The sequence below is a fragment of the Lytechinus variegatus genome, chromosome 13 (assembly GCF_018143015.1).
Source record: "Lytechinus variegatus isolate NC3 chromosome 13, Lvar_3.0, whole genome shotgun sequence".
NCBI lineage: Eukaryota > Metazoa > Echinodermata > Echinoidea > Temnopleuroida > Toxopneustidae > Lytechinus > Lytechinus variegatus.
The window spans coordinates 5375848-5385085 of record NC_054752.1 but is presented as its reverse complement, the minus strand read 5'-3'; the positions used below and the strand labels follow the sequence as shown (position 1 = coordinate 5385085).

The 9238-nt window shown below is 33.1% G+C and overlaps 1 pseudogene; it reads left to right on the top strand.

Moving 5' to 3' along the window:
* The first annotated feature begins 428 nt into the window (after positions 1-428).
* Positions 429-2267, top strand: LOC121426599 (annotated as a pseudogene).
* The last annotated feature ends 6971 nt before the right edge of the window (positions 2268-9238 follow it).

Below are 9238 nucleotides of genomic sequence, written 5' to 3'. Positions count from 1 at the left end.
TGTGACTTACAAAGGTAAGAACATCACCTTTGTGTTGGTTTGATAGTGTTATCGTGTTTTTGATGTGATAGAATGATAATTGTAATTGTAAAGAGTGCGTGATTTTGGTCACATTTACATTTTTTGTTGTAATAAGCACATTTTTCGTAAGAACGAATATCAGAAGACAATCTATGAGGTAAAAATTAAGGTACGCGTACTTGGAACTTTAAATGTAAGTGAACAGTAACCCCGCTACCCCCCCCCCCTGTTCCCTTGGCTTTCTCTCTCTCTCTCTTTTGCATACTATTTATTTCGACAAGGGAGTTTTTTCTGATAAAAAGATATTGTATTATTTATTATGCCTCTTGCTTTTTGCGATATCCAATCTCTCTCTCTTCTTTTTCTTTACAGCTGACATCCTTACCTTCCTTTAAATTCTTTTAACAATGGCGTCTGAATTAAGTTCTGTACAAGAGGGCGCTGTTTGTGAAGAAGCCGACTGCAAATCAAACACTGACGTCACGTTCTACGTGAAGGAGAAGAAAAAAATCTGTCATGATTGCGCCTTAAAAAAAGAATGCATCGGAATAGCAAGAAGAGGTGGGCTTAACATGTACTGTGAGAAACATGATAAATTAATTGATCTATATTGTAAGACCCATGGCATACCTTTATGTGTCTCTTGCACTCTAATAGATCATGGGCAACAGCAATGTTTGAAACAAGACGTAGAGGACGCACTCCCGGAAATCAAAGCCTCTCTCGGCATCCTCAGCAAAAAGGTGATCGACAGACTAGAGATGCATGGAATCAAAGGCATTGAGATTCGTCAGACCAGACAAGTCGCGGACGAACGTTTGCAAAAAATTCAGAACAATGTTGATTCCGTAATCGAAATCGCGATCGAAAGAGACACAGCCAGAGAAAGGAAAGATGCTGATAAGATCGACAAGGAGATTGATGGGGAAAATGAACAAATTTAAAAGAAGATTAGAAAGCTCCAGGATGAAATTGAAAGTAACAATGAGAAGAGAGAGAGGCGGCATGAAGAAAATTGTTCAGTTGCAGAGAATAGACGAAAACCGATAATTGATAAACAGCGCATTCTTCATGCTGACATTCAGAAGATCGCTAAAAAGATCGATAGAAAGATTGGAGAGCTTGAGAAATCATGGCAAGACGATACCAAATCAGCAGAGAAAGCAAAAGAGACACTGGACAGAATTCTTGAAGAAGATAAAAATATTGTCACAGATGGACATCGTGTGCATGCATCAGTGAGTGAGGAACTTACATGTAAGAAGCAACTGAATGATGATGAGGTGAAAGAAATAAATCGTGTTGTATCAGGTGTGAGGTTTGTGAAGGGTGTTGGGAGAGAGAAGTATGATGGAAGAATTGATGGGTATGATGGAGAGTGGAAGCTCATTGATACAATCAATGTCAGAGATAAAATCACATACCCCTACATTGTTGGATGTTTAGATGAAGATAAGGTGATGATCACAGATTATACGTTTGGTGAAGGACATACCTATATGTTAGATTTGAACAGTAAATCCACACAGAGAGTGATCAACGGTAGTGATACATCATATATAAACTTATGTGCAGTACTGGCTGATGACAAGGTAGTATGTGGTAGATGCATCACAGGTTGTACAGGAGACAGTCTACCTGGGTGCATCAGTGTATACGACAGACAGTGGAATCACATCAATGACGTCACAATACCAAGAAACACGACGCGTACTGATGTAGGGGTGCACGTTGCAATCGATCAGGATGGGATGATCATCGCTGCTGAAACTGGTCAGTCTGAGATATACGTCATCAACCTAGCTAATGATGAGATTATCAATACCATCACGTGTAAAGAGGAGATAGCAATGTGCGATGTGCTGTCATCAGGTCACATCATCGCTCAACCCAGAATAGAAGATCGCAGAGCACTCATCATTGACAGAGAGGGTGATCATAGGGAAATCCCCCACAGTGATGTCATCTGGAATGTGTGTGTTGATCGTATGACAGACGACCTCTACGTCGTGACATCAGATGATGAGGACAAGACGTGTGTGATTGATCAGGTGATGAGTGAGGGTCATATGAAGAAGAGAAGAGTAGCATCATTCCCTCTATCAACTAGACTGAATAAACATGATAGATTCAATCACCTAATCGCATCTCGAGTGATTATGACGTCATCAGGGAATATGATTGCATCTGATGGAGATAATATTCTCATATTCAAAAAGACATTCATCCTCTATATAGATCCGTGACAGATAATAAGACCAAACAAACAAATGATATTGGGAATGTTGCTACATCTTACCATTATATGCTTATATGCTTTCAAATTGAAAAGAAAAAAGCACAGTGAAAACGCATGATTCATTGTAATCCATGGTTTCTTTGTGGGTAAGCTTCATATTTATATTGAAAACCTATCAGGATTATACTCTTTTATTGTACACGTTGTTTCAGAATATCTTACTAGTATACCAGACTCCGGCGTCGCTTTGTTGGCGTGAGTAAACATTAATATTAATTATGTCTGCATAGCAGCTTTTTATTACTATACCCGTGTATATTTCATTTTAGTTCAGTTCAATATGTAAAAAAGAGCAGTAAAATGTTTCTCAGTTATGTAATCATGCCGGTACATTTGGGTAAATTGCACTTTGTGCTCTTGCAAAAAAGAATACATTGTACATAACATAAATCATGTATCATTTTACAATTGGGACTTGGTAACCTGTAACTGCCACCAAGTTATTTAGACAAAGTCAAAAGATCCAACGTTTAGACGGATGTTGAAAGTTTATTCCAAACAATTCCATGAAACTGTAACAAACATTGAACAATTCAAACAATTAATTTCATACCGAATATGTACATTGCCATAATATCTTTTCCAATTAAACATATATTAATCAAGTCTTATTAAATTACTCTTTTAGTGAAATTTCCTCAACTATGACATTTCAAACAAGACGTATACGATCATTTAACATTTTATACAAAAATTCTTAACTAATTCTCATCATACATAACCAATTGTCATGTCACTAAGTTTCAAGTACAATTACGTAATATAAACAAAAAGCACATCAATATCAACCAAATTCCGAAACATAAATATCTATCACATTCCAGAATCGTTAGAATAATATTACATGAAAATAAAGAATTGATTAATAATTTATATCAGCAATATCATGAATAAGAAAAACTTTTTTCGATCTAACTCACCTCGTTGACTGGACATAAATAACTTTTGCATGGCAGTAATGCTAAAATAGATTTTGCAAAGAGGAGCCGTAAACGAAGGTCTCCTTCAAGGTCAAATAACAGCAAAGTGACAAAATCGAGAAAATAGTTATTTTGGGCTGTCATGGCACTTTGCGCGCATTCATATCATAAAATATAATCAAGAAAAATACGTTTTATAATTACACTGAATTGGCAAGTTAGACCGAGAAAAAGTATATAAAGTACAAATATAAACTACTATTATACACAGAAATTATGATACAATTCGTTCGATTAATAATTTAAATAATGTGAAAATAAATAATTATCTTTTATTATCGGAAGAATCACTGGTAAAGAGACTTAAAACTAATTAGCGCAGCGCGTAGATAATAGGGTAAAAAACGCGCATCCACAAGGGGCGCGGGAAGCTGCCAAAATGAAATTGGGGGCAGCCACATAAACAAAATGTACCAGTACAGTGTTTATTTACTAAACGGGATCTGTTGTTACCAGAATGCACATTTGAAAGTGATTTAATCCATTTTGGTCATCTATAGCTATGTTATAGCTATGTTATGTTTGTTTTTGGTTTTCGGGGTTCATTACAGGAAAACGTTTGGCTTATTGCTTTTTAATCTAATTGCTATATGAATAGGTGATTTTGCAAGAGTTAAACGGGAAATTTATTTAAATTGATGGCTGGTTTTGCTTTTGAATGTCCTTGTGCATTTAGATTAAAATTGTTTTTAATGAACAGTTGCATATTTATGATAAACTTTTAATACGTTCCATTCAAGAAGGCCTACGTCAATGACTGTTTTGCTTGCAAGAATGTCTATTAAATCTATGTTCAATTACGATTTAGTTGCAGGCGCATGAAAACGATAATTGCAATTTGCTGGATTTCTTTCATTTTCATCCTAACGGAAATGGTTTTAATGATGCTTTGTGTAATCGAAACTGTTTGCTTACATCTTTTCTTCCCAAGAATCTAAATGAATATCTGCAAGAGTTTAACAGAAGACTTTTTTTTTATTGCTGCTCGATTTTATATCAACAGATTCAGGTACATAAAGATTGATTCATTCGCTTAAAAAACATGATCAGTTAGATGTTTGTGGTAGACCGATGTAAATACGTTTATTTTAATACTGTATCGGGCAGTGACTGTTTTGCTGGAAATTTATGTTCAATTATGTGAATGACACAGACGGAGGAAATTGTGTATTCGCAGGCGCATTTATTATAATCACCTAAAGATCTAAAATCGGTTAGATTTCTTTTATTTTTCATGCGTACTGAAGTTATTTATATCAATGATTTATTCAAGATTTTTTTGACTACATCTTTTCATCTAAAGAAAGTAAATTAACTTGATTGGGAAAGACGATCAAAACTTAATTGGGAATCTGGAATGTTTGCGATAGTTGTTTTTTAAACGGTTAATCCAAACATCTTTTGATGTTTTCATGTATCATATTTCAATATGAACCACAAATTATAAACAATAAATCTTTTCAAAATGAACGAATCCTTGTTCATTTTTGTTTAAAATGTCACCTTTCTCATTCTTAGAATTTTTTATCACATATCTGCACTCAGTCATCCACTTATCTCACTTATTGATCTTTGTCCAATACACACACTCCTATTCCTTCCATAACTGAGTTTACTTGAGCGAATAAAAAGGAAACACGTGAAAACAGCATATACATTTGTATAAATGTAATTTTATATGTATTAATCAATACAAATAAATAGATAAACAAACACACATATATATATCTTCCTGTCACAGTTACATGAAGATAATTTCATCTTCCTCTTACAGCTACATGAAGATAATTTCATCTTCGTTAAACAGCTACATTACAGCTACATTAAGATAATTTCATCTTCGTTTAACAGCTACATGAAGATAATTTCAACTTCGCTACTCAGCTACATGAAGATAATTTTATCTTCCTCTTACAGCTACATGAAGATAATTTCATCTTCGTTTAACAGCTACATGAAGATAATTTCATCTTCGTTAAACAGCTACATAAAGATAATTTCATCTTCGTTTAACACCTACATGAAGATAATTTTATCTTCGTTTAACAGCTACATGAAGATAATTTCATCTCCGTTACACAGCTACATGAAGATAATTTCATCTTCGTTTAACAGCTACATGAAGATAATTTCATCTTCGTTTAACACCTACATGAGGATAATTTCATCTTCGTTTAACACCTACATGAAGATAATTTCATCTTCGTTTAACACCTACATGAGGATAATTTCATCTTCCTCTTACAGCTACATGAAGATAATTTCATCTTCGTTACACAGCTACATGAAGATAATTTCATCTTCGTTTAACACCTACATGAAGATAATTTCATCATCGTTTAACACCTACGTAAAGATAATTTCATCTTCGTTTAACACCTACATGAGAATAATTTCATCTTCCTCTTACAGCTACATGAAGATAATTTCATCTTCGTTTAACACCTACATAAAGATAATTTCATCTTCGTTTAACAGCTACATGAAGATAAATTCATCTTCCTCTTATAGCTACATGAAGATAATTTTATCTTCCTCATACATGAAGATAATTTCATCTTCGTTTAACAGCTACATGAAGATAATTTCATCTTTGTTTAACAGCTACATGAAGATAATTTCATCTTCGTTTAACAGCTACATGAAGATAATTTCATCTTCGTGAAACAGTTACATGAAGATAATTTCATCTTCCTCTTACAGCTACATGAAGATAATTTCATCTTCGTTAAACACCTACATAAAGATAATTTCATCTTCGTTTAACACCTACATGAAGATAATTTTATCTTCGTTTAATAGCTACATGAAGATAAATTCATCTTCCTCTTACAGCTACATGAAGATAATTTCATCTTCGTTAAACAGCTACATGAAGATAATTTCATCTTTGTTTAACAGCTACATGAAGATAATTTCATCTTCGTTTAACAGCTACATGAAGATAATTTCATCTTCGTTACACAGCAACATGAAGATAATTTCATCTTCATTTAACAGCTACATGAAGATAATTTCATCTTCTTCTTACAGCTACATTAAGATAATTTCATCTTCGTTTAACAGCTACATGAAGATAATTTCAACTTCGCTACTCAGCTATATGAAGATAATTTTATCTTCCTCTTACAGCTACATGAAGATAATTTCATCTTCGTTTAATAGCTACATGAAGATAATTTCATCTTCGTTAAACAGCTACATAAAGATAATTTCATCTTCGTTTAACACCTACATGAAGATAATTTTATCTTCGTTTAACAGCTACATGAAGATAATTTCATCTTCGTTACACAGCAACATGAAGATAATTTCATCTTCATTTAACAGCTACATGAAGATAATTTCATCTTCTTCTTACAGCTACATTAAGATAATTTCATCTTCGTTTAACAGCTACATGAAGATAATTTCAACTTCGCTACTCAGCTATATGAAGATAATTTTATCTTCCTCTTACAGCTACATGAAGATAATTTCATCTTCGTTTAACAGCTACATGAAGATAATTTCATCTTCGTTAAACAGCTACATAAAGATAATTTCATCTTCGTTTAACACCTACATGAAGATAATTTTATCTTCGTTTAACAGCTACATGAAGATAATTTCATCTTCGTTACACAGCTACATGAAGATAATTTCATCTTCGTTTAACACCTACATGAAGATAATTTTATCTTCGTTTAACAGCTACATGAAGATAATTTCATCTTCGTTTAACACCTACATGAGGATAATTTCATCTTCGTTTAACACCTACATGAAGATAATTTCATCTTCGTTTAACACCTACATGAGGATAATTTCATCTTCCTCTTACAGCTACATGAAGATAATTTCATCTTCGTTACACAGCTACATGAAGATAGTTTCATCTTCGTTTAACGGCTACATGAGGATAATTTCATCTTCCTCTTACAGCTACATGAAGATAATTTCATCTTCCTTTAACAGCTACATGAGGATAATTTCATCTTCGTTTAACACCTACATGAAGATAATTTCATCATCGTTTAACACCTACGTAAAGATAATTTCATCTTCGTTTAACACCTACATGAGGATAATTTAATCTTCCTCTTACAGCTACATGAAGATAATTTCATCTTCGTTTAACACCTACATAAAGATAATTTCATCTTCGTTTAACAGCTACATGAAGATAGATTCATCTTCCTCTTACAGCTACATGAAGATAATTTCATCTTCCTCATACATGAAGATAATTTCGTCTTCGTTTAACAGCTACATGAAGATAATTTCATCTTTGTTTAACAGCTACATGAAGATAATTTCATCTTCGTTTAACAGCTACATGAAGATAATTACATCTTTGTGAAACAGTTACATGAAGATAATTTCCTCTTCCTCTTACAGCTACATGAAGATAATTTCATCTTCGTTAAACACCTACATAAAGATAATTTCATCTTCGTTTAACACCTACATGAAGATAATTTTATCTTCGTTTAACAGCTACATGAAGATAAATTCATCTTCCTCTTACAGCTACATGAAGATAATTTCATCTTCGTTTAACAGCTACATGAAGATAATTTCATCTTTGTTTAACAGCTACATGAAGATAATTTCATCTTTGTTTATCAGCTACATGAAGATAATTTCATCTTCGTTTAACAGCTACATGAAGATAATTTCATCTTCATTTAACACCTACATGAAGATAATTTCATCTTCGTGAAACAGTTACATGAAGATAATTTCATCTTCCTCTTACAGCTACATGAAGATAATTTCATCTTCGTTAAACACCTACATAAGGATAATTTCATCTTCGTTTAACACCTACATGAAGATAATTTTATCTTCGTTTAACAGCTACATGAAGATAATTTCATCTTCGTTTAACACCTACATGAGGATAATTTCATCTTCGTTTAACACCTACATGAAGATAATTTCATCTTCGTTTAACACCTACATGAGGATAATTTCATCTTCCTCTTACAGCTACATGAATATAATTTCATTTTCGTTACTCAGCTACGTGAAGATAATTTCATCTTCGTTTAACACCTACATGAGGATAATTTCATCTTCCTCTTACAGCTACATGAAGATAATTTTATCTTCGTTTAACAGCTACAAATGATCTTCTATGATAGAAGATCATTTGTACATACTACAACTAAATCATTTGAATATAATATAATATAATAATATTAATAATAACTCTTATTTACCCAGGGTAGCCACTCTCAGCTGTAAGCTGTTCTTCCAGCGGGCCCTGCATAACATAATATGTTATTATTACCCTTCTCCATTCTAAATGCTGAGCGCCAAGCAAGAAAGCAGAAGGTCCCATTTTTATAAGTCTTTGGCATGACTCGGCCGGGGATCGAACCCACGACCTCCCGTCCATGAGGCGGGCGCTCTACCACTGAGCCATCATGTCCAGTCAAAATATTATTTGAATATCTGAATCTACTGTAAAAAAAACACCATGGAAACATTTATAGAGCTATGTATTATTTGGATCGTTACAAGGATAATGCTTGACTTATACTTCTATTTACTCTCAATTAGTGCATTTAAAATGTGATTCTGCTGTAGTCTAAAAGAATTTATTGATTACTTGTATGTTTTTTGAAACACAGTGCCTATATTGTAGATGCATTTGATTGAAGTAAATATGGTTTTGTTTTCTAAATACCGCCTCAGACTCTTTATCTTGTCTAACTGAATACATGATTCAAATTTATTAACTTCAATCATTTGACAAGAATATTTTGTTTTTATAATACATTCAATTCAATCTTTAAATCGCAAATAAAATAAGAAAACAAAGAAATATCAAATGTGAGTAGGTACAAAATCTATTGCGTGGCTTTCCATGAGATGAGGTTATGAAAAAAACCTGTAAGGCTGGATCGCCAAAACATGACAGTATGAAACATTATGTACGAAATTTGAA